Here is a 25,394-nt window from a genome sequence, read left to right as displayed (position 1 = left end):
GTCCCCTTTATTTTTGATGAAGTGGCGAACTAATTAATGAGCTTACACTTTTCAAGAGAAAGCCGTGAGCCGTGTAAGATGGTACATTTCTGAGGTGCAAGGCTGAGAGCTGGGGAGATATGCTGGTGTCTCTGTATAATTGAGGAGTGGTTTATAGAGCATTCATGCAACTGAGTTGGGTGCTTTGCTGCATGTTGTTGGCCAAATGATCATAGAATCCTAGGATATCGGGGTTGGAAGGGACCTCAGGAGGTATCTAGTCCAACGCCCTGCCCAGAGGAGGACCAATCCCCAACTAAATCATCCCAGCCAGGGCTTTCTCAAGCCTGACCTGAAAAACTTCTAAGGAAGGTGATTCCACCACCTCCCGAGGTAACCCATTCCAGTGTTTCACCACCCTCCTAGTGAAAAAGTTTTTCCTAATATCCAACCTAAATCTCCCCCACTGCAACTTGACCATTACTCCTTGTCCTGTCATCTGCTGTCACTGAGAATAGTCTAGATCCGTCCTCTTTGGATCCACCTTCATTTCGTTCAAAGCAGCTATGACATCCCCCCTCATTCTTCTCTTCCGTAGACTAAACAATCCCAGTTCCCTCAGCCTCTGCTCATAAGGCATGTGTTCCAGACCCCGAATCATTTTTGTTGCCTTTCGCTGGACTCTCTCCAATTTCTCCACATCCTTCTTGTAGTGTGGGGCCCAAAACTGGACACAGTACTCCAGATGAGGCCTCACCAGTGTCGAATTGAGGGGAAGGATCACATCCCTCGATCTGCTGGCAATGCCCCTACTTATACACCCCAAAATGGGACTTATACACCCCAGTCGTCTGGGACTTCCCCCGATCACCATGAGTTTTCAAAGATATTGGACAATGGCTCTGCAATCACATCCGCCAACTCCTTTAGCCCTCTCGGATGCAACGCATCCGGCCCCATGGACTTGTGCTCGTCCAGCTTTTCTAAATAGTCCCGAACCACTTCTTTCTCCACAGAGGGCTGGTCATCTCCTCCCCATGCTGTGCTGCCCAGGGCAGCAGTCTGGGAGCTGAGCTTGTTCGTGAAGACAGGCAAAAAAAGCATTGAGTACATTAGCTTTTTTCACATCGTCTGTCACGAGGTTGCCTCCCTCATTCAGTAAGGGGCCCACACTTTCCTTGGCTTTCTCCTTGTTGCCAACATACCTGAAGAAACCCTTCTTGTTACTCTTAACATCTCTTGCTTGCTACAACTCCAGGTGTGATTTGGCCTTCCTGATTTCACTCCTGCATGCCCAAGCAATATTTTTATACTCATCCCTGGTCATTTGTCCAATCTTCCACTTCTTGTGAGCTTCTTTTTTGTATTTAAAATCAGCAAGGATTTCCCTGTTAAGCCACAGTAATGTCCCGAGCTCCCCAAGTCCCATTGACAGCTGAGCTCTTCCTGCCCATTGAGCCCAGCAGAGACAGTGGGTGGGGGGTGAGTTTGTACCCAAATAACTGACAGAGCCAAGCAAAGAGCAAAGAAATGTTTCCTTCAGTCACTAGGTCTCTGTTTCTGTGGCTCACTCTCTCTCCCCTTCTCTGATAACGAGCAACGGTAAGAGAGGAAGAGGTTCAAACATGTGCTAGGTGGTGGCTAGGGTGGGATGACAAATTGAAAACCATCACAGAGCCCTCTACTGTGACACTGAGACGATCCCATTCTGACCTTTTACTGACACTTCTTTAATAACTAAAAAAAAAGAACAGGAGGACTTGTGGCACCTTAGAGGCTAACCGATTTATTTGAGCATAAGCTTTCGTGAGCTACAGAATGCACCCGATGAAGTGAGCTGTAGCTCACGAAAGCTTATGCTCAAAAAAATTGGTTAGTCTCTAAGGTGCCACAAGTCCTCCTTTCCTTTTTGCAGATACAGACTAACACGGCTGCTACTCTGAAACCTGTCGTCATTAATATCGGTTCCCCTGACGTACGTTGCTAAGATTATTTCAATAGCTCCTACACCGATACCTCCTGCCCCTTCTGGCTGGTTCATTGCGCTGTTTGGAACCTGCACCTAAAATTACACCCTCCCTGGGAGCAAGATTCAAAACTGCCCAAGGAAACCCCATTGGGTTTCAAGTGCCGCACAAGCAAGGAGGCAAAGGGACAGTACAGGGTCGCAGAGCTTCTCCTTTGTCCCAGGGAGAAGGATCTAGTGGGCTAGATTAGGGGGGCTAATAGTCATGACTCCTGGGTTCTCTTCCTGGCTGTGGGAGGAAAGGGGTGTCGAGTGGATTAGAGTGTGGGGGGGACCTAGGAGTCAAAGAAAAAACACCTCCCTTGTGTTCAGCTTCAATGCCTTTCAGCAGGGGCTGGCAGCTCCAGCCAGTCAATGCAGGGGAGAGGGCCGAGTGTATCTCTGCACCCTGAGTCCAGGGCAGGCCCTCTCTCTCCCCCACATAGAGAAACTGGCCCTGCTGCAAAGTGACCCCTGAGAACCAGCAACCTCCAGGACAGAGGGTTTGGCCCTCAGAGCAGGGAATGTGTCCCCCATGCTGCCGTTAGGCCCCTGGAGGCTCTGGAAACAGGAGGGCTCTGAGCGTAACCCATCCCAAACAGCCCCCGTCTGGGGATGTAGCTCAGTGGTAGAGCGCATGCTTTGCATGTATGAGGCCCTGGGTTCGATCCCCAGCATCTCCAAGTTCTCTTTTCACCCTGCTGCTTTGCTCAGGCCCAGAGGGGATGTGGCCCAGCAGGAGTTTCAGTCCTGCTCAGTGCGTGGCAGGTGCCAATTGCACGGAAGGTCTGTGGGGGTTTCTGCTCCTAAGCCACCTTGGTACATTTAAGATTCCCACCCAAGGGGCGGCTTGGGACAGTAGCGGATGAGAACGGGGAATCCTCCAGCCCTGGAGGGAAAGGTCCCGTCTGCCCAGACTGAGGGGCAAGGAGACGGAGGGGCAGTCCGTGCTCAGAGAGGAGAGAGCTCAGTGATTTACACCCACCAGGGGACACTGTCTTTTTGAGGCGGGTGCAGCTGGCTTGGGATGGTGCTGACGATGGATAGAAAACAGGCTGGAGTCAATGACAGATGGGACCACAGAAGGGGAAGGAGAAGGGCATCTCCATAGAAGGTCCTGGGTGCTCAGATACCCCAGTTCTAGGTACCCTGGCCTGTCCCAGAGAGAAAAGACAAAGAGGGACCCAGCCCCCCAACAGTCATCCCATGGACAAGAATCTGGTTGGGAGTGGGGTGAAGGTTCCCGCTGGACAAAGGGAAGCTGAAGTCCCCCAGCATCCTGGAATTTAAGCAATGCAAGCTTCAAACCCTGCACGGGTGGGGCCTGAGGGGCACCCGCAGAAGGTTGGGCTGGACAGGGTCGACAGGTTTCTACAAGTTTTGGTGGTTTCCAGAATGGGACCAAGTCCTGCCTCCCCATCCACCTCCCCCCACATCTGCCTAAGGCTCTGGGAGGGAGTTTGGGTATGGGAGGGAGAGGGAAAGGGGTTGGTCTCTGGGAGGGAGTTTGGGTGTGGGCTGTGGGTTGCGGCAGGGGGTTGGGGTGCAGGAGGGAATGCAGGGTGCGGGGTCTGGGCTGGGGCAGGGGGTTGGGGTGCAGGAGCAGGTGTGGGGGCAGGCTCTGGGAGGGAATTGCGTGTGTGGTGTGGGCTCTGGGCTGGGGCAGGGGGTTAGGGTGTGGGAGGGGGTGAGGGGTACAGGCTCTGGGAGGCAGTTTGGGTGCAGGTGTGGGGTCTTGGCTGGGGCAGGCCGTTGGGTGCAGGAATGGGTGGGGTGGCCAGGTTCTGGGAGGAAGTTTGGGTGCGTGGTGTGGGCTCTGGGTTGGGGTCGGGGGTTGGGGTGCAGGAGAGGGTGCAGGTTGGGCTCTGGGAGGGAGTTTGGGTGTTGGGTGTGGGCTCTGGGCTGGGGGAGGGGGCTGAGGTGCAGGAGAGGGTGCAGGTCGGGCTCTGGGAGGGAGTTTGGGTGCATGGTGTGGGCTCTGGGCTGGGGGAGGGGATTGGGGTGCAGGAGAGGGTGCAGGTCGGGCTCTGGGAGGGAGTTTGGGTGCAGGGGGGTGGGCTCTGGGCTGGGGCTTGGAGTGTGGGAGAGAGTGAGGGTGCAGCTCTTACCTCAGGCATCTCCCAAAAGCGACCCACACCCCCATCTGGCAGCAGCTCCTAGGTGGGGGGTCTCTGCCCATCGCTGCCCACGGACACCACCCCAGCAGCTCCCATTGCCACAGATGGCAGAGTCGGCCCTCGGGGCGGGGGCAGCGTGTGGAGATCCCCCCACCCCCGGGGCTGCAGGGACGCGCCAGCCGCTTCCGAGACTGGCAGGCCACACGGAGTGTAAGCAGTGTCAGGGTGAGCCTCACCCTGACATCTGGTGGTGAGGTCTGGCAAGTTGTGGAAAAGAACTTCAGGGGCCGATCTCATCTGCATAGGCACACCCACCCCGCCTAGAACAAGGCCATAGCTGCCCAAATGGTCACTTTGGCTGCTGTGGGATCCCCAGTGTCTCTGTTATTGGGGCAGGAAGAATAAATTGTTATTACCCTGATTATGGGAACTGTGCTGGGAACTGTATTGGGCCTTTTGTTATGATGGAGGGACTCACCATCAACTAAGTAGCACTCGCTAGGCAAGGGTCATGGGTTCCAAAACACTGTGAATTGAGAGAGGTTGGGGACAAGTATTAATACTTGGTGCCATGGGTCCCTTGGTGATGGTCTTATATGCTAATAGCCTTTCCTTTTCTCTTCACTGTGAAATCTCAGAGCTAATTTTGATTTCGTTAGGAGTCTAATTACAAGCTGCTGAGCTCGCTTCAGGTTAATGATGCACCATCACTGAGGCTCCCCTACTACGAGCTGACTTCACCAAAGAGCTGAACTGAGTAAGAGCCGAAATCACTGAGTGTTGTGTTAAGTAGTGGGGGAGCCTGAAGATCTATTGTGGAGAAGTTTGCGGGACGGCTGGAGTGCCTTGTGGACAGGCTGGTGGAGCAGTTCGTGGGACGGCGGGAGCTGCTGGTGGGACGCGGAGCGGAGCTGAGCGAAGCCGTTCGTGGGGCGGCTGGTGGAGCGGAGGCCTATGGGGCTGTGGGGCGGTCAGTTTCAGATCATGTAAGGTGCCTTTTACCCCCGCCCCCATCTCCACCCAGGTTGGGAGGTGAAGCTCTGCAGATAAACTTTTGAACTTTGGGGCTGCCCTGACCAGGGACAGAGACTTTTGGGTCATTGGACTTTTGGGATTTTGGGTGATTTGGGGTTGCTGGACTCAAGAACCAAAGGGAAAGGGCATGCCCCAATTTGCTTGGGGTGGGTTTTTTTTTGCTCGTGGGTTGTGTTATGAATCCTGTTGGTGCTGTTGCCCCAACATAATGCCACATTGTTTCTCTCTGTTATTAAAAGGCTTTTTGCTACACTCAGACTAGGTGCTTGCGAGAGGGGAAGGATTGCCTCTGGGAGGCGCCCAGCGGGGGTGGTACATATTTGTCCCAGGTCACTGGGTAGGGTCTCAAGCAGGTTTGCACTGTGTTACTGGAATGGATCCCCTAGATATTGAACCCGGCCCTTGTTGCTGCCAACTCTGACGGGCAGAAGGGTTACACGGAGCGAGGGTGGGCAGGAAGCCGCCTTAGCCCCCTTGTGCTGCCGGTGATGGTTCCCGGGCCCTTTTAAATTGCCCGGGGGCAGCAGGCGGGGCTGGGGGAGACACCGGGCCCCGGACTTTGGTGGAGCCAGGCCCCCGTGGTCTTATGTTGCTGGAGCATGGGCACCAGGGGCCCAGATGAGGTGCCTCCCCTGCGGCTGGAGGAGCATGGGTGCTAATCCATGTTTTGGGGGGTTGGTGTTTGGAAGGTTAAATGAAGGCAGCCTCTGCTCTGGGCTCACCCAGTTTCAGGGCCTGACGCTGCTTTGCACAACGATGAATCTCGGAACAGGCCAGCAATGAAATGACGGCAGAACCTGAGGAACGAAAAGCCTCTGGGTTCGTCTGTGGGCCTTGACGCCGAACGGGAGCCGTAATTTGACTCGCTTTGTGGCTGCGGCCGGTAAAATGTCAGGACGAAGTCGTCCCAGTGATTGTGACACTGGGTTTGAGGAGGCTTTGGTCTTATTAAAATGTAACTAGCATGGAACACTTGTGTTTTTAAAGGTGGCTTCCCCAAGCAATCCCAAGTTGTTCTTCCCAGAGCTGGGTGATGGTGGGCAGCAGGGGATCTCCCCAGTCTGTGGGGAAATCTCTCTGGGCCCCACTGTTAGTTCTCCAGACTTTCTCCCCCTAACCACACACACCTCTCCCCACCCATTATCAATGCTTTACAGCGACCCCTCCCTCCCCTTATGGGATACAGCCTCTCGGTGACCGAGACTGACTGGGGCTCCCCTCTGCATGGCCCCAATGGGGAAGGAAAGGGACCGATGGGGGAGGAAGAAGACAGGCAGAAGGAGTCAAATGGGTCTAAACCAGAATAGAGGAGATTTTCTTCCTGTTAAAATGGACGGGAGTCTCATTGCTGGAAAGCCACACCTTGAGTGAGGTTTGAACCGGCAGCCTTTCAATTGCCAGGCAAAGGTGCGAACCACAGAGACGGATCACGGCCGACTTCCCAGCGATGTCCAAGGAGCCCCTGCAGGGGTGCAAGTGGTTAGTGCAAAGGGCAATATTGCTGGGGTTGTGAGTTCAAGCCTTCCCTGCAGCCCTGGTTTCTATTACCCCATGGAGCTACACCAGCTTGCTTGTCCTAATTCACATGGAAAGTGCCATGAGAGGAAGGTCTGAAATGTGGACGTTGGTGCAAAGCTTGGGACCCCCCACCAATGCTGCCACTAGCTGTGGATGGGTTGCTCAGGGGCAGGGAGAATTGATTCCTTTGCTGCTGAGAAAGCTGACAGGACGGGTCTGTGGGCACCAGAGCTCCCCGCTTCTTCCAGCACATGCCAGGCTCTGTCACTCCTGGAGGAGGGTCATAGAATCATAGAAGATCAGGGTTGGAAGGGCCCTCAGGAGGTATCTAGTCCAACCCCCTGCCCAGAGCAGGACCAACCCCAACTAAATCATCCCAGCCAGGGCTTTGTCAAGCCTGACCTTAGAAACTTCTAAGAAAGGGGATTCCACCACTTCCCTAGGTAATGCATTCCAGTGTTTCACCACCCTCCTAGTGAAAAAGTTTTTCCTAATATCCAACCTAAATCTCCCCCACTGCAACTTGAGACCATTCCTCCTTGTCCTGTCATCTGCTATCACTGAGAATAGTCTAGATCCATCCTCTTTGGATCCACCTTTCAGGTAGTTAAAAGCAGCTATCAAATCCCCCTTCATTCTTCTCTTCCATAGACTAAACAATCCCAGTTCCCTCAGCCTCTCCTCATAACTCATGTGTTCCAGTCCCCTCATCATTTTTGTTGCCCTTCGCTGGACTCTCTCCAATTTTTCCACATCCTTCTTGTAGTGTGGGGCCCAAAACTGGACACAGTACTCCAGATGAGGCCTCACCAATGTCGAATAGAGGGGAATGATCACATCCCTTGATCTACTGGCAATGCTCCTACTTATACACCCCAAAATCATAGAATCATAGAATATCAGGGTTGGAAGGGACCCCTGAAGGTCATCTAGTCCAACCCCCTGCTCGAAGCAGGACCAATTCCCAGTTAAATCATCCCAGCCAGAGCTTTGTCAAGCCTGACCGTAAAAACCTCTAAGGAAGGAGATTCTACCACCTCCCTAGGTAACGCATTCTAGTGTTTCACCACCCTCTTAGTGAAAAAGTTTTTCCGAATATCCAATCTAAACCTCCCCCACTGCAACTTGCCATTGGCCTTCTTGGCAACAAGGGCACACTGCTGACTCATATCCAGCTTCTCGTCCACTGTCACCCCTAGGTCCTTCTCTGCAGAACTGCTGCCAAGCCATTCGGTCCCTAGTCTGTAGCGGTGCATTGGATTCTTCCATCCTACGTGCAGGACTCTGCACTTGTCCTTGTTGAACCTCCTCAGATTTCTTTTGGCCCAATCCTCCAATTTGTCTAGGGCCCTCTGTATCCTATCCCTACCCTCCAGCATATCTACCACTCCTCCCAGTTTAGTGTCATCCACAAATTTGCTGAGAGTGCAATCTACACCATCCTCCAGATCATTAATGAAGATATTGAACAAAACCGGCCCCAGGACCGACCCTTGGGGCACTCCGCTAGATACCGGCTGCCAACTAGACATGGAGCCATTGATCACTACCCGTTGAGCCCGACAATCTAGCCAGCTTTCTATCCACCTTATAGTGCATTCATCCAGACCATACTTCTTTAAATTGCTGGCAAGAATACTGTGGGAGACCGTGTCAAAAGCTTTGCTAAAGTCAAGGAACAACATGTCCACTGCTTTCCCCTCATCCACAGAGCCAGTTATCTCGTCATAGAAGGCAATTAGATTAGTCAGGCATGACTTGCCCTTGGTGAATCCATGCTGACTGTTCCTGATCACTTTCCTCTCCTCTAAGTGCTTCAGAATTGATTCCTTGAGGACATGCTCCCTGATTTTTCCAGGGACTGAGGTGAGGCTGACTGGCCTGTAGTTCCCAGGATCCTCCTTCTTCCCTTTTTGAAAGATGGGCACTACATTAGCCTTTTTCCAGTCTTCCGGGACTTCCGCCGATCGCCATGAGTTTTCAAAGATAATAGCCAATGGCTCTGCAATCACATCCGCCAATTCCTTTAGCACTCTCGGATGCAGCTCATCTGGCCCCATGGACTTGTGCACGTCCACTTTTTCTAAATAGTCCCGAACCACTTCTTTCTTCACAGAGGGCTTGCCACCTTCTCCGAATGCTGTGCTGCCCGGTGCAGTCGTCTGGGAGCTGACCTTGTTCGTGAAGACAGAGGCAAAAAAAGCATTGAGTGTGTTAGCTTTTTCCACATCCTCTGTCACTAGGTTGGCCTCTCTCATTTAGTAATGGGCCCACAGTTTCCTTGGCTTTCTTCTTATTGCCAAAATACCTGAAGAAACCCTTCTTGTTACTCTTAACTTCGCTCGCTAGCTGCAACTCCAGGTGTGATTTGGCCTTCCTGATTTCACTTCTGCATGCCTGAGCAATATTTATATACTCATCCGTGGTCATTTGTCCAATCTTCCACTTCTTGTAAGCCTCTTTTTTGTGTTTAAGATCAGCAAGGATTTCTCTGTTAAGCCAAGCTGGTCGCCTACCATATTTACTATTCTTTCTACACATGGGGATGGTTTGTCTCTGTAACCTCAATAAGGATTCTTTAAAATACAGCCAGCTCTCCTGGACTCCTTTCCCCCTCATGTTATTCTCCCAGGGGATCTTTCCCATCAGTTCCCTGAGGGAGTCAAAGTCTGCTTTTCTGAAGTTCAGAGTCCGTATTCTGCTGCTTTCCTTTCCTCCTTGTGTCAGGATCCTGAACTCGACCATCTCATGGTCACTGCCTCCCAGGTTTCCATCCACTTTTGCTTCCCCTACTAATTCTTCCCGGTTTGTGAGCAGCAGGTCAAGAAGAGCTCTGCCCCTAGTCGGTTCCTCCAGCACTTGCACCAGGAAATTGTCCTCTACAGTTTCCAAAAACTTCCTGGATTGTCTGTGCACCGCTGTATTGCTCTCCCAGCAGATATCAGGATGATTGAAGTCGCCCATGAGAACCAGGGCGTGCCATCTTGTAGCTTCTGCGAGTTGCCGGAAGAAAGCCTCATCCACCTCATCCCCCTGGTCTGGTGTTCTATAGGAGACTCCCACCACTGCATCACTCTTGTTGCTCACGCTTCTAAACTTAATCCAGAGACTCTCAGGTTTTTCTACAGTTTCATTGTTGAGCTCTGAGCAGTCATACTGCTCCCTTACATACAGTGCAACTCCCCCACCTTTTCTGGCCTCCCTGTCCTTCCTGAACAGTTTATATCCATCCATGACAGCACTCCAGTCCTGCGAGTTATCCCACCAAGTCTCCGTTATTCCAATCACATCATAATTCCCTGACTTGGCCAGGATCTCCAGTTCTCCCTGCTTGTGTCCCAGGCTTTGTGCATTTGTATATAGGCTCTTGAGATAACCCGCTGATCGCCCCTTGTTCTCAGTATGAGGCAGGAGCCCTCCCCTCTCACACGCTCCAGCTCGTGCTTCCTCCCGGTATCCCGCTTCCCCACTTACCTCAGGGCTTTGGTCTCCTTTCCCTGGTGAACCTAGTTTAAAGCCCTCCTCACTAGGTTAGCCAGCCTGCTCACGAAGATGCTCTTCCCTCTCTTCGTTAAGTGGAGCCCGTCTCTGTCTAGCATTCCTCCTACTTGGAACACCATCCCATGGTTGAAGAAGCCAAAGCCTTCTCTCCGACACCACCTGTGTAGCCATTCCTTGACTTCCACGATTTGACGGTCTCTACCCTGGCCTTTTCCTTCCACGGGGAGGATGGACGAGAACACCACTTGCACCTCAAACTCCTTTATCCTTCTTCCCAGAGCTACGTAGTCTGCAGTGATCTGCTCAAGGTAATTCTTGGCAGTATCATTGGTGCCCACATGGAAAACCAGGAAGGGGTAGCGATCCGAGGGCTTGATGAGTCTCGGCAGTCTCTCCGTCACATTGCGAATCTTAGCCCCCGGCAAGCAGCAGACTTCTCTGTTTTCCCGGTCAGGGTGGCAGATAGATGACTCAGTCCTCCTGAGGAGAGAGTCCCCGACCACCACCACCCACCTCCTTCTCTTGGGAGTGGTGGTCGTGGAACCCCCAACCCTAGGACAGTGCATCTCATGCCTTTCAACTGGTGGAGTCTCCTTCTGCTCCCTTCCCCCAGACGTATCATCTGGGTCACTCCCCGCAATGGTACCTGTGGAGAGAACATGAAAATGGTTACTTACCTGTGTCCGCTTTGCTGGTCCATGGACTTTCCCCCTTCTTCTTCTGGAGGTCACATGTTGCCAGATTTCTTCACAGTCCTCCTGTCCCTGCTGCGCAGCCTGCTCTGAATCTTCAGAACCTTGTGCCCATAGAAGCATATCCTGACGTCTGTCCAGGAAATCTTCAGTTTCTCTTATGCAACGCAGGGTCGATACCTGTTGCTCCAGACCTTGAACCTTCTCTTCCAATATGGAGACCAGCTTGCACTTTGTACAGACAAAGTCGCTTCTGTCCTCTGGAAGAAAGACAAACATGGCACATCCAGTGCAGGTCACAACAGTTGAACACTCCCCATCCATATTACCTTCCTACTATGAGCTTGCTCCGGAGATGAAGTAATTCCTCAGAGAAGTCGTTAGGGTTTAATCCTCAGTGGGCTCACTCCAGGTGAACTCCCAGGCAAACTCCTGCTGTTTGCTGCTCAGCTGGTTCCCCGCTGCTCAGCTGGTTCTATAAGCACCGAGCCTAAAGCTCTTCCAAGCCTTCTTAGCGCAGCGGGCAGCGCATCAGTCTCATAATCCGAAGGTCCTGAGTTTAAGCCTCAGAGAAGGCAACTCTTCTTGCTCCCTGCTTTAGATTTTCTAACGTAAATCAGAGTAAAAAAGACGAGAACTGAGTGGTTTCTAGACACCCTCCCATCCATCTAACACACACACACAGACTTTTCTAATGGTACGTGTACAGTATGAAATTAGTTCAAAATTATTCGATTCGAAATTTCGGGAGCTATTTTAGACATTCAGGCTTCGGTGTCCCCACTGAAGCGCGTGAATTCAGCAGAGTGCATCCACAGTACCGAGGCTAGCATCGAACGTCGGAGCGGGTGCACCGTGGGTCGCTATCCCACAGTTCCCGCAGTCCCTGCCGCCCACTGGAATACTGGGTTACGCTCCCAGTGCACAATGGGGCAAAAACATTCTTGCGGGTGTTTCTGGTGCGTGTCATCAGGAACCTATGGCGGGCAATCGTTTCACGCCTTTTTGGCATGCAGACGCCGTACTGCTTTCAGCAGACGGTGCACCGCTTGCTCTCCTGCAACTATGAATCCGCCTCTCATTTCCTCTTCCCTTCCGATGTAATCTCTACTATCTGCTCTTTCTCTTCCTCATCGAACTCTTCTGCCTCCAACTCTGCTCTCCCGCTGGTGCCATGCTTCCGAGCTTCTCCGGGTTGTCTGTCCTGGGCTCCCGTCTCCGTGAAAACCACGGAAGACAACCATTTCCCGCCTTTCTTCGGCTACCACGAACCAAACAGCACCTCTTCCCCTGCCACTCTGCTCTCCTACATTTCGTGCCCGTTTCCCAGGATTACCCGTGCAGGCGCCATGGAGCCTGCTCAGATCTCCGCTGCAGTTTTAAGCATTTTAAATACCTCGCGCATTATCCAGCAGTATGTGCAGTCCCTGCAAAACGGGGCAAGGAAACGACGACCGTGCGATTACTATACTGATGAGGACATGGACAAAGATGGCACGGCGTGTGGCAATTGGGAGATCATGGTGGTGCTGGGCCAGGTTCATGCCATGGCACGCCGATTCTGGGCCCAGGAAACAAGCACAGACTGCTGGGGCCTCATCGTGTTGCAGGTGTGGGATGATTCCCAGTGGCTGAGAAACTTTTGTATGCGTAAGGGCCACTTTCATGGAGCTTTGCGACTTGCTGTCTCCTGCCCTGAAGTGCAAAGACACCAAAATGAGAGCCGCCCTCACAGTTCAGAAGTGAGTGGCCATAGCCCTGCGGAAGCTTGCAACGCCCGACATCTAGCGGTCAGTCGGGAATAAGTTTAGAGTGGGCAAATCTTCTGTGGGGCCTGCTGTGATCCAAATAGCCAACACAATCATTGATCAGCTGCTATCAAGGGTCGTGACTTTGGGAAATGTGCAGACCAGTGTGGATGGCTTTAATGCACTGGGGTTCCCTGACTGCGGCGGGGCGATAGACATAACGCATATCCCTGTCTCGGCCCCGGAACAGCGGGGCGGCCACTACATAAACTGCAAGGGGTACTCTTCCATGGTGCTGCAAGCCCTGGTGGATCACAAGGGACGTGGCGAAAGGGATGCACAAACAATCCAGTTGGGCCATTGCCCACAAGCTCACCCCAAGCAGCTTGGACTCCTGATGACTGTGATGCTGAGGTTCCTTAGACCCCTGTTCATATTTCAGACCCCAGCCGGTGCAGCATCCCTGCCCAACCACTCACCATCTGCCCCAGGAGAACCAGTTGGTGGGCTGCATCCACAGGCAGGTAGTTTATGCCACTCTCCTCAGAGCAGCAGCCACAGCTGTGCAGCTAATCCCCACATCTGGTTGCCGGGGATCCAGCTGGATTGTTTGGGCATCCCTTTCAAGACTTGCCCTCAACAACCTGGCAGCCCCCAGCTTTCTCATTGCTCTGTGGTTGTTTGCTCTGTGAAAGGGGCCTCTAGGAATTGGTATTTCCAGAGGCATTAAAGAATCATAAAGGAGAAGGAAAAGTTAATGCCTTAGAAAAGTCTGTGTGTCTGTGTTAGATGGATGGGTGGGTGTCTAGAAACCACTCTGCTCTCGTCTCTTTTTCTCTGATTTCCAGTGGTAATCAAGGTCGGCCATTGCCAGCAGTTGACAAGAACATGTGAGAGCAGTGGGGGCAGGAAATAAACATGGGGAAATAGTTTTACTTTGTGTAATGACCCATCCACTCCCAGTCTTTATTCAAGCCTAAGTTATCTGTATCCAGTTTGCAAATTAATTCCAATGATCACTACAAAAGGTTCCCCCCGACCCCACCCGGCTCTCCTCCTGGTAATAGCTCACCTTACCTGATCACTCTCGTTACAGTGTGTAGGGTAACCCCCATTGTTTCATATTCTCTGTGTATAGGAGTCTCCCCACTGTATTTTCCACTGCATGCATCTGATGTAGCTCACGAAAGCTTATGCTCCAATAAATTTGTTCGTCTCTAAGGTGCCACAAGTCCTCCTGTTCTTACTCATGGTGTTGTATCCCCATAGTGTGGCCGTTTGGTGTCAGTCCTTTTAAACAAACAATGAGTTTTTTTCATAGAAACCATATTTTCCTCATACGGACACAGGAGTTGTCATAAATATAAAGGGAAGGGTAAACACCTTTGAAATTCCTCCTGGCTAGGGGAAAGCTCCTCTCACCTGTAAAGGGTTAAGAAGCTAAAGGTAACCTCGCTGGCACCTGACCAAAATGACCAATGAGGAGACAAGATACTTTCAAAGGCTGGGAGGAGGGAGAGAAACAAAGGGTCTATGTCTGTCTGTATGCTGGTTTCTGCCAGGGATAGACCAGGAATGGAGCCTTAGAACTTTTAGTAAGTAATCTAGCTAGGTATGTGTTAGATTATGATTTCTTTAAATGGCTGAGAAAAGAATTGTGCTGAATAGAATAACTATTTCTGTCTGTGTATCTTTTTTGTAACTTAAGGTTTTGCCTAGAGGGGTTCTCTATGTTTTTGAATCTAATTACCCTGTAAGATATCTACCATCCTGATTTTACAGGGGGGATTTCTTTATTTCTATTTACTTCTATTTTTTATTAAAAGTCTTCTTGTAAAAAACTGAATGCTTTTTCATTGTTCTCAGATCCAAGGGTTTGGGTCTGTGGTCACCTATGCAAATTGGTGAGGCTTTTTATCCAACATTTCCCACGAAAGGGGGGGGGTGCAAGTGTTGGGAGGATTGTTCATTGTTCTTAAGATCCAAGGGTCTGGGTCTGTAGTCACCTAGGCAAATTGGTGAGGCTTTTTACCAAACCTTGTCCAGGAAGTGGGGTGCAGGGTTTTGGAAAGTATTCTGGGGGGAAAGACGCATCCAAACAGCTCTTCCCCAGTAACCAGTATTAGTTTGGTGGTGGTAGCGGCCAGTCCAAGGACAACGGGGGGAATATTCTGTACCTTGGGGAAGTTTTGACCTAAGCTGGTAAAGATAAGCTTAGGAGGTTTTTTTCATGCAGGTCCCTACATCTGTACCCTAGAGTTCAGACTGGGGGAGGAACCTTGACAGGAGTAGATTAATCTAGAAAGGGAAGGTGATTCCAAGGCAGTTCCGGAGGGAGAAGGGAACGTTTTCAGCATCACTAAATTATCGTGTTGTACCTCACACACACACACAGAGTGACAATAAACTCAATTAACTGAGCTACCAACACACTGCACAGGAATGAAATAAACAACTTTATGTTCAAGGAGTTCGGTGCATGTAAATAATACTAAAAATATGTTTTGGGCAACGCATGGAAAATTCATTGTATTGTACAACCCACTTGATATAGTTAACACACCACAATATATTTAACGAAATTAAGAACCATGTGCTTATAAATTAACATGTTGTGCCATTTACACACGCACAAGACCTAGAAAAAACGGAATTATTTGAGCTTCCAACATTTCCACTTTCTCACAGCATGTTAGACCCCCTGCTTTAAATGAAATATGTCTAAAGGCCAGATGTATGAAAGAATTGTCTCGTTCTGTATTTCTTAGCTTTTATCTCAAAAGGTAATAGCCTCATAATCTCCCCCAAACACCCTGGGACCTCTGCAAATTATTAAAATGCCCCTGTTCTCAGCAAGGCCACGACAGTGACCCACAGCTAGAGTGTCTAGGCCAAGCGTTCTGAAGGAGGCAAGTCAAAGATTTTCTCTCTGCTTCCCTTGGCAAGGTCTGAGTGGGAAAACAAAATCCCCCACATGGAAAGTTTTCTCCTAAGAAACCAATACTAGTCTGTTTGGGGACGTTGATTTGAATGGATTATTATTCTTCTCTTCTGATCACTGAATTATTTCAGTTCAGTCTTTGTCCTCCAGATGTGTTGCAAGGTGTTGAATTGCGGGGGAGAGAGGCCAAGTCATGACGTCTCTTCCCCTCTTTCATAATTTCTTCCAACTTCTTAGGAAGTTCCTCTGCCTTGATGTGAGTCAAGCAGTGTCCATTGTCTCCGGGCTGTCTCGGAGGAGTCCGCATTGTACACGGTTCCTGGGAGAGTCCTTGGGAGCGTGGATACCTTCACTGGGCCAGCAGCGAGTCTGGCTCCTCCAGCGTCACACCGGAAAGGCTGGCGGTGGCCATTTCCCAGCCTCATCACATATTTCAGTGACGCACCCAGAGCAAAACTCCACCACTTCCCAGACAAGCCTAGCGCACACCATCCACCCAGGTATTAGCCTTCAACAGATCACGACTTTTACAATGATAGCTCACCAGGCCGACTCTGTACAAATCGTACCTTAATTCTATGAGAGTGGTGACTATGGGGCTTCCAGGGTGCTGCTTTGAGCACAGCCTGCCACCCCTGGGCTGACACTGCAATGGAGACGTCCCCGTAGAGTCTCTCTCTCCCGGGATAAAGATGGCAGCAGGGCTGGCCTGGGTCACCTGATGTGGGCTTCTGGAGCTCAAGCTGTGGGGCTGAAAAGTGGGGTGCAGATACTGGTGTTCCTGCTGAAGCCTGGGTTTGGAAACCCTCACCCCTCATGGGACCGCAGAGATTGAGCTCAAGCCCATCTGTCTCCACTGTCATTTTATAGCCCTGCAGCTGCAGCCCCAGAAGCCTGAGTCAGCTGCCCCAGGCTCTGAGACAGGTGCCCTGGGTGTTTTAATCGCTGTGGAGACATAACGTTGGGATATGTCTACAGTGCAATGAATCACCCATGGCTGGCTGGTGTCACATTAATCAGGGTCTTGTGGCTTGGGCTGAAAAGTTGCGGTGTACAAATACAAAGAAACAAGAGCAAAAACCGGTTGCCTTTATAGCTAGATAGCTATAGATACATGGCAAATAGCAACAAGAATCAGCGTAGAGCTGGATCTAAAAAAATGAAAGATTAATCTTTGCTCTACAAATAATAACGACTGATAAATGGTAATATAAAAAAGGACCTGGAATTCCTTCATAATTTGACGGTTCTTGGAAGTTCCAGGCATATTGGCTAGAATTTTCGAGACACAGATTGTCAGAAAAGCGTAACACGCTGAGTGCTCCACCTGAAACAACAGCAAATACTGTTGCCAAGATAGATAGATACATTGCAAAGAGCAACAAGAATCAATGTGGAGCTGAATCTGCAAAAGGGAAAGATTAATCTTGCAATACAAATAATGTATTAATTATTATTATTATTTATTTATTATTATGTAACAAAGGACCGTGAATTCCTTCATACTTTTATCATCCTCAGGATGTTGCTGTGAATTCAGAGACATGATTGTTTTCTGGAGCAGCCGTTGCAGTTTCAAAAGGAAATGCAGGCAGAAAATGAAGCAGGGAGGGTTGTGATGGGGGCGCATGAAAGCAGAGGAGGCTTGCTCCTCTTGAGTTTTCTTTCAGTTTCTCTTGTGATCGTGATGGAGGAAGCGGAAGCTTAATTTGAGTTTGTCCCCACTCCCCTCCTTCTGTCGGCGGAGTGTGTCTTCACCAGGAGTGCTTCCACCGAATGAAGAGGGGCAGTGTGGGGGGGCTGAGAAACGGGGCTCTTCACTCTGCGCAGCTGCCCACTGGGAGCCCAGCTGCCCCCTGGGCTCTTGACTCCCCACCTCCTCCCTGGAGTGGGAGCCGGCCACCTGGGCTTCTTGCCTGCCTGCTCCCAGCCAGGAGTGGGGGCGGGGGCCAAGGGCCCAGGCTTCTCGGCTCCCTGCGCTGGGAGCCGGGAGCTTTCGTGCAGCAGCCCCGCGAGGAGCCAGGCAGGTGCAGCCCCGCTGGGATCAGGGAGCGGAGGGCAGCCATGAAGGGAGCCAGCCGGAAGCCATGACATTGGCAAGACAGCCAGCAGCCCCTGTGAGTAAGGCAGTGTCTACACAGACACTGTGTTGTCCTAACGACCCCAACGCAATCCCCGTGCCTCTTGAGGAGCTGGAGTTACTATGTGGGTGTAGCAGGGCACTTACATAGATGGGACAAGGCTGTAGCGTGCACCGTGAGGTAATTAGGACAACCTAAAATGCTGTCGGCGGGCCTAACTGTGTAGTGTAGCCCAGGTTTTAATCTCCTGCTGATGGGTTATATGCTGGGTGCCTTGTTTCCTTTGCTTAGGAGTGCTTGTTCTCACACCTATCTCCTTGCTTTCCATTCCAGTTCAGGGAAGGAGAGAATAACCAAGTCTTCAGGTATGAAAAGGCAAAACATTTCTACATGACCCTTCGCAGTCAGTGAAACCTGTGGTGGGAAACGTGCCCTTGATTTTACTGCATTTTGGTTTCTTGTCTTGTTGGTTGCTCCCGAGGAGCTGGCATGGAAATGTCCATGGAGAAGTGGAGTGGATGTGAGGTTTCTTGCTTACGAGATTTGCCTGCGTTTTGGCCTCATTGTGAGAAGGGCAAATTGGATGAGACATTGCAGCTTTTCTGATGCCTGTCTGAGTTTGGAAAGTAAGTTCTTTGTTGTCCTGTTCTTCAAAGGGGAACTGAGGGAGCGGATATACACTGGCAGCTGAGAAAGCCTTAGAAGGGGACATCCAAAGCTGGGCACAACTGGTTTCTGCAATGGATTGTAGTGTAGTGTGGTGGTTATCAAGTTTGCTTCACACGCAAAATATCCCTGACTTAAAACTAGGCAAAAACAGTGCCTTTTCCCCCGACTGATCAGTTTTGGTCTTCCTCCATTCCAAGTCCTTTGCTGAAATACACCCGTATTTCCCCTAATTTTTGTTCATTTTTCTTTCCTTTTACGATATTTTAGGGTTGTAATTTAATGGCCACACAATTTTGCTCATGAATTGAAGTTTAACACAACATTTGACAGCCTTTTCCCATGCCCTCCTTTCTGTCACTTACAGGAGTTTACTTATGGGAATATTCACTGATTTATTGCACCGAGCATTTCAAAGGAAAGGTCAGAATCATTTACCTTGGATTCACTTTCCTTACTTCTTTCTAATTCTTTCTCTCACATAGATGGGGAAATCGCTGTTGGAGCAATTTAGCTTACCACTCTCTCTTTCTAGACGGAAGCTGACACAATTTAAAACTTCCCAATTTGCAAATATCTATGTGAAAATATTTTCTAAACCAATGCAGAGATCCTGGGCAGGGCTAGGGGTGAGGCAGATTAATAATTGTCTGTTCTTTATTTTGGTGCTTGCTAATTGGCCATTTGGAATTTTAATACAGCAGTCAGCTCCCAGACTGCTGCGCTGGGCATCACAAAATGGGGAAGAGATGGCCAGCCCTCTGTGGAGATAGAGGTGGTTAGGGACTATTTAGAAAAGCTGGACGTGCACAAGTCCATGGGGCCGGACGAGTTGCATCCGAGAGTGCTGAAGGAATTGGGGGCTGTGATTGCAGAGCCATTGGCCATTATCTTTGAAAACTCGTGGCGAACCGGGGAAGTCCCGGATGACTGGAAAAAGGCTAATGTAGTGCCAATCTTTAAAAAAGGGAAGAAGGAGGATCCTGGGAACTACAGGCCAGTCAGCCTCACCTCAGTCCCTGGAAAAATCATGGAGCAGGTCCTCAAAGAATCAATCCTGAAGCACTTGCATGAGAGGAAAGTGATCAGGAACAGCCAGCATGGATTCACCAAGGGAAGGTCATGCCTGACTAATCTAATCGCCTTTTATGATGAGATTACTGGTTCTGTGGATGAAGGGAAAGCAGTGGATGTATTGTTTCTTGACTTTAGCAAAGCTTTTGACACGGTCTCCCACAGTATTCTTGTCAGCAAGTTAAGGAAGTATGGGCTGGATGAATGCACTATAAGGTGGGTAGAAAGCTGGCTAGATTGTCGGGTTCAACGGGTAATGATCAATGGCTCCATGGCTAGTTGGCAGCTGGTATCAAGTGGAGTGCCCCAAGGGTTGGTCCTGGGGCCGGTTTTGTTCAATATCTTCATAAATGATCTGGAGGATGGTGTGGATTGCACTCTCAGCAAATTTGTGGATGATACTAAACTGGGAGGAGTGGTAGATACGCTGGAGGGGAGGGATAGGATACAGAAGGACCTAGACAAATTGGAGGATTGGGCCAAAAGAAATCTGATGAGGTTCAATAAGGATAAGTGCAGGGTCCTGCACTTAGGACGGAAGAACCCAATGCACAGCTACAGACTAGGGACCGAATGGCTAGGCAGCAGTTCTGCGGAAAAGGACCTTGGGGTGACAGTGGACGAGAAGCTGGATATGAGTCAGCAGTGCGCCCTTGTTACCAAGAAGGCCAATGGCATTTTGGGATGTATAAGTAGGGGCATAGCGAGCAGATCGAGGGACGTGATCGTTCCCCTCTATTCGACATTGGTGAGGCCTCATCTGGAGTACTGTGTCCAGTTTTGGGCCCCACACTTCAAGAAGGATGTGGATAAATTGGAGAGAGTCCAGCGAAGGGCAACAAAAATGATTAGGGGACTGGAACACATGAGTTATGAGGAGAGGCTGAGGGAGCTGGGATTGTTTAGCCTGCAGAAGAGAAGAATGAGGGGGGATTTGATAGCTGCTTTCAACTACCTGAAAGGAGGTTCCAAAGAGGATGGCTCTAGACTGTTCTCAATGGTAGCAGATGACAGAACGAGGAGTAATGGTCTCAAGTTGCAGTGGGAGAGGTTTAGGTTTGATATTAGGGAAAACTTTTTCACTAAGAGGGTGGTGAAACACTGGAATGCGTTACCTAGGGAGGTGGTAGAATCTCCTTCCTTAGAGGTTTTTAAGGTCAGGCTTGACAAAGCCCTGGCTGGGATGATTTAACTGGGAATTGGTCCTGCTTCGAGCAGGGGGTTGGACTAGATGACCTTCTGGGGTCCCTTCCAACCCTGATATTCTATGATTCTATGATTCTATTACAGTCAAAAGATAATCTCAACAATGGAGAAGAAATGGTTATACGGGCTAATAAATAATTTCTTGGTGTCACACCAAAAGTGATGCATTCCAGTGTGAAAGAAGAACTAATTCATGTCTTATGAGCATTTGCTATGTAGTTGTAGCCATGCAGGTCCCAGAAAAGCTTGTCTTTGTCCCCAACAGAAGCTGGCCCAGTGAAAGATATTATCTCACCCATCTGCGTGTTTGCTTGCCACACTACCTGAGACAAGCGGAAAGAGACTCAAAGCAGAGAAAATGGAACAAAGAAGTTGAATTCCTAGCTGAAAAATGGGCCCCTTTGTCAGCTGGAGGCAATCTCAGATGATTCTGGGACCTCTCGTGGCTATTGCTGGTTTTGAAAAAAGCCAGGTGTTATTTAGGCAATATCGCTTCTACTATATCCACTGAAGCAGATTTATGCTTCACGATTGCTGTGTATCCAAAGAGATTCATTCAATTCAGCACACAAGTAAATAGAGATAGGCAGCTGGAGTCAGCCAGTTCGCCCCCATCTCAAAGTCTTTGGTTTTTAAAAAGGCCCCTTTTGGTGTTTATACAGGACAGGGCAGAAAACGGCCAGATAATAAGCTATTGGGGTGAAAGTTCTGAGGTTTTTTTTTAATTTGCAGTGAAGACTGAATGGAGAATTGTGTCGAGAAGTTTCTTTCCCTGACTGAGGATGGAACCAAGGCAGCATCAACGAGACTCCTAACCAGTAGACCAAGGGTACTCAACAGGTGTACCATGGGCCAACTCTAGACAGCCAGAAATTTTTAATGGACCCTGAAATCTTTTTTAAAATCATAATAATAAGTAAATAAAATTATTTTCTCTGGAGTCTGGACCTTGATCATATCTTGACTGAGATTTTGGACCTTGACAAAAAATAGTTGACTACCCCTGCAGTAGACCATAAGGGGGGGTAATGTAGGGTTTTTTGGTTCAGCTCCTCTATGCTTTCTAAGGCTACTTGCTCTCCAGTTAAAGAAATCCCTTCCAACCCTGATATTCTATGAAATGGTCCATTCCCCATTTCAGAGGGGACAGGAACAGAGAGTGAAGGAACCCCTGTGCTCATAACCTGAGCTCAAGGAAAAGCATTGAAACAAGCTCAAATTATGATTTAGGTTCCTCCATCAGAATCCCAAGAGGAACACAAAAGAGGAACAATCCTCCTCTGCTTTCATTTACCTCACCGCATCCCTCTCCGCTTCTTCTTCTGCCTACCTAGTGGCTTGATTTCCTTTCAGAGTGGTAGCCGTGTTAGTCTGTATCAGCAAAAACAATGAGGAGGACTTGTGGCACTTTGGAGACTAACAAATTTATTTGGGCGTAATCTTTCCTGAGCTAAAACCCACTTCATCACATGCATGGAGTGGAAAATACAGCAGGAAGAGATATATACAGAGTCCATGAAAAGATGGGGGTTGCCTTAAAATCATAGAAGATCAGGGTTGGAAGGGACCTCAGGATGTCATCTAGTCCAACCTGCTCAAAGCAGGACCAACCGCAACTAAATCATCCCAGCCAGGGCTTTGTCAAGTCCCCTGCCCTCTGACATGTCCTTTCACAGAATCACAGAGTTGGAAGGGACCTCAGGAGGTGATCTAGTCCAATCCACTGCTCAAGGCAGGACCAATCCCCAATTTTTGCCCCAGATCCCTAAATGGCCCCCTCAAGGATTGAACTCACAGAGAACTGTTTGAAATGGGCCACCCTGTTTACCACTACAAAAAGTGATTTTTCCTCCTATTGCTAATAGCCCATGACATGCTAACAAAGAAACAGCCGTGATTTAAAATCTCCACTCAGAAATGGTGAACAACAGCAGAACCCAAAGTAACTGAAGGAAGGGCGGATGATCACAGTTAGTTCAATTGTTTAAGTCAATATTGTCTCAGATGTTCTGGGGAGAGAATTCCACTGTAAGTGTTTTTGTATTTTTTCAGGACATCAGACCCCCTGGGGAGAAGCTCCTCAAAGAAAATGTGGCCCCAGGAGTGTCAGAGAAGGGAATCACTCTTTGCCTTACAAGGTGGGTGAGGGAAACCTGCAGGGACTTAGATTCCTCCAGAGTCTGATGAAACCATTGGTGGGGAAAGTCTGGGGAAGCCGAGTAGGACAAGGAGAGGTAAAAATGGCTTGCAGCTCTTGTACAATCCCCATGCTCCCAGCAGAAGGGTCCAGGGGGTTCAGCACTTCGGCTGCTTGTTGAGGACACAGAATTCAGAAGATGGCAAAGCTCAGAGCCCCGTTACATGGAGTCAGAATGCAATCAGCTCACACCGAGGGAGAGCAAACTCCCTCCCTTGCTCTCTATGCCAAAGTTCCTGTCAGCTCAATGTCCAGGTCGGCTGCTGAGAGGGTTGCAATGGGGTGAATGAAGGCAGAGGAGGATTGTTCCTCCTGGGTTTTCTTTGTGTTGCTCTGTGATCCTAGTGGAGGAAGCTGACGCATCATTTGAGTTTGTTTCAGTGGCTTGGGTTGGGCTCCGGTTGTGACCCTGAGCACACGGGGTTCCTGCCCGCTCTGCTCTTAGCCGCTCAGGGAATGGACAAAGGAGCAGCTTCAGAAATTGGAGAGAAAATAGCCTAAGGAAGTGTAGCACAGCTGAGAAGAACAACAGCCCCATCTTCTCCCTGGTGGTCTAGTGGTTAGGATTTGGCGCTCTCACCACCACGGCCTGGGTTCAATTCCCAGTCAGGGAAAAGTGACTTTACAGCAAAACACCTTAATTTATTCTTCTCTTGCAATTTGAACAAATTGACGGTTTTTCCCTGACTCCCCCATCTTCTACGTGATCTTGGCAAGGGCTTCGGAGACCATATCAAAATCAAAGCTTCCCATTGACTAGGAGCAGAATGTGGGCATGTTTCCACTGTGCACTTCGTTGTCCACAAATAGACAGGTGCAAATTCTTGTTCCCCCTTGCTAGCTAGCCTAACCAATGTTGTAACAACAGTAATAGACACTCAGGTTGACCCAAGATGTCAGTTTTCTTGCTGAAACAAAACCAAAACATCATTTGGGGTCAACCAAATTCTTTCAGCAAATAAAATATTCACTCAAAAAACTTTCATCCCACTCTATATACCAATCTTTGGAAGTAACCATCTCAGCAAAACTGACCATTAGCCTCTTCCATTCCTGAGGGCTATCTGCTGTCGTGTTCTAAGCATAGACGATGGGCCTTTCACCTGTTGGCCACTGGTTTCTAGCTTGCTCAGGTAGCTACTGATGAAAGGCAATGTGGTTTAGTGGCAGACCTACTTCTATCCCTCTGCCCAACTAGGCGTGTTTGTTTCACACTGCTTGTAAAAATACAATCAATGCATTTTGTTGATACCTAAATCTGGGATCAAGATGAAACATTGTGATTGTAAGTCAATGAGAAAATCTCTGCTGAGTTCGACAGAAGGAAGGTTTTCTCATCAGGTTCTAGCACACGATAAAAGTTCTGAAGGTTCTTAGAGTTTCCAGACACATGGGCCAGAATTTTCAGAAGGTCTCACCCCCACCCCTAGAGCCAGATTTTCAGAAGAACTCAGCTCCCATTTGGGCAATAAACATTTTGGCCAGATTTTCAGAAAGGCTCAACACACTGAGGGCTGAGCTATTTTGGAAACAAAAGGTGGTAGAAGTTGTGGGTGCTGGTTGCTTGGCCGTCTGGCCCACCAGGCAGGAGTTTGAGGTTCAACATTACTTTCTCAGAATGGTAGCAATCATCTTTTATTCCCTTAAAAAGGGAGCAGGGAGATGACATATAAAAATCGCTTGTGCTTTAGAAAGTCTCTAGAAGTTGAAAGAGATATGCCATCTCCACCTCCCTGGAAAGTTCACAACAAGTTAAAGAAAACTGTGATTGATAAGTGGCTTGACTAACAGTGACAGGCTGGCCGAGTGGTCTAACGTGTCAAACTCAAGGCTGTGTCTTTCTGTCATTTGTGTTCTGGGCTCCATATGCAGGTGGGCGTTCAAATCCCCTTCCTGACACAATCATTGCCTTCTACATGAGAAATAGCCTCATTTCAACCTCTCCTGTAACATTACAACGCCAACTGCTTCGCATTTCTATGCTAGAAATGGGAGGGAATTCAAAAGTGGTTCATTCAGGGCACCTAGTTGAGGTCACGGGTGGTCTAGTTATAAGCTAAGGTTGTTCAGTCCTGTCTGGGAGGGTAAGCTCTGGAGAACACGGATCATCTGAAGATTACTGAGGGGAAGCAGGAACATCTGATCCAGCCAGTGGAGGACAGCCATCTAGAATCCTAAGGAGATATTTTGGCATCTAGGGAGTGAGAAGTAAATCTCAGAACGGAGAGCTGAGGTGGTGCTGATGACTATTTCCTGCGGCTAAGGCTAAACGGGAGCGTGTACATCTAGGAACAAGGAATGTCAGCCACGTATACAGCAACAGTGGGATCTCAGCTAGGAGTCGAAAGGTCTTTTTACCTCTGTATTTGTTGTGCCCACTTCATTCAGTTCTGAGGTCCCCAGTTCGAGAAGGAGGATGAAACATTTGAGAGGAGAAAGAAAAGCCATGAGAAGGATGAAAGGCTTAAAACCCCCGCCTTGCTGTGATAGTCACAAAGAGCTCAGAAAAGGTTTAGGGGATGACGCTCTCACTCCCTAAGTACCTACATGGGGAACAATACTTACAAACAGGCTCTTCAATCTAACAGACAAATGTATAATGTGAGCCAATGGCTGGAAGTGAAGCTAGACATA

The 25,394-nt window shown here is 49.4% G+C and overlaps 1 protein-coding gene and 3 non-coding genes across 4 annotated transcripts in view; all 4 read left to right on the top strand.

Moving 5' to 3' along the window:
• Positions 1 to 25,394, top strand: part of LOC140904567 (uncharacterized) — a 708,751-nt gene that overhangs the window by 497,251 nt on the left and 186,106 nt on the right.
• On the top strand, positions 2,596 to 2,667 carry TRNAA-UGC (transfer RNA alanine (anticodon UGC)). Its single transcript has one exon. It is a non-coding gene; the product is annotated as a tRNA-Ala (tRNA).
• TRNAM-CAU (transfer RNA methionine (anticodon CAU)) lies at positions 11,353 to 11,425 on the top strand. The gene has a single exon. It is a non-coding gene; the product is annotated as a tRNA-Met (tRNA).
• Positions 23,303 to 23,374, top strand: TRNAE-CUC (transfer RNA glutamic acid (anticodon CUC)). The gene has a single exon. It is a non-coding gene; the product is annotated as a tRNA-Glu (tRNA).

Source organism: Lepidochelys kempii, unplaced genomic scaffold (assembly GCF_965140285.1).
Source record: "Lepidochelys kempii isolate rLepKem1 unplaced genomic scaffold, rLepKem1.hap1 scaffold_29, whole genome shotgun sequence".
In the NCBI taxonomy this organism is placed as follows: domain Eukaryota; kingdom Metazoa; phylum Chordata; order Testudines; family Cheloniidae; genus Lepidochelys; species Lepidochelys kempii.
Note: the sequence above shows the minus strand (reverse complement) of the source record. Positions and strands in the feature narration are given on the sequence as shown.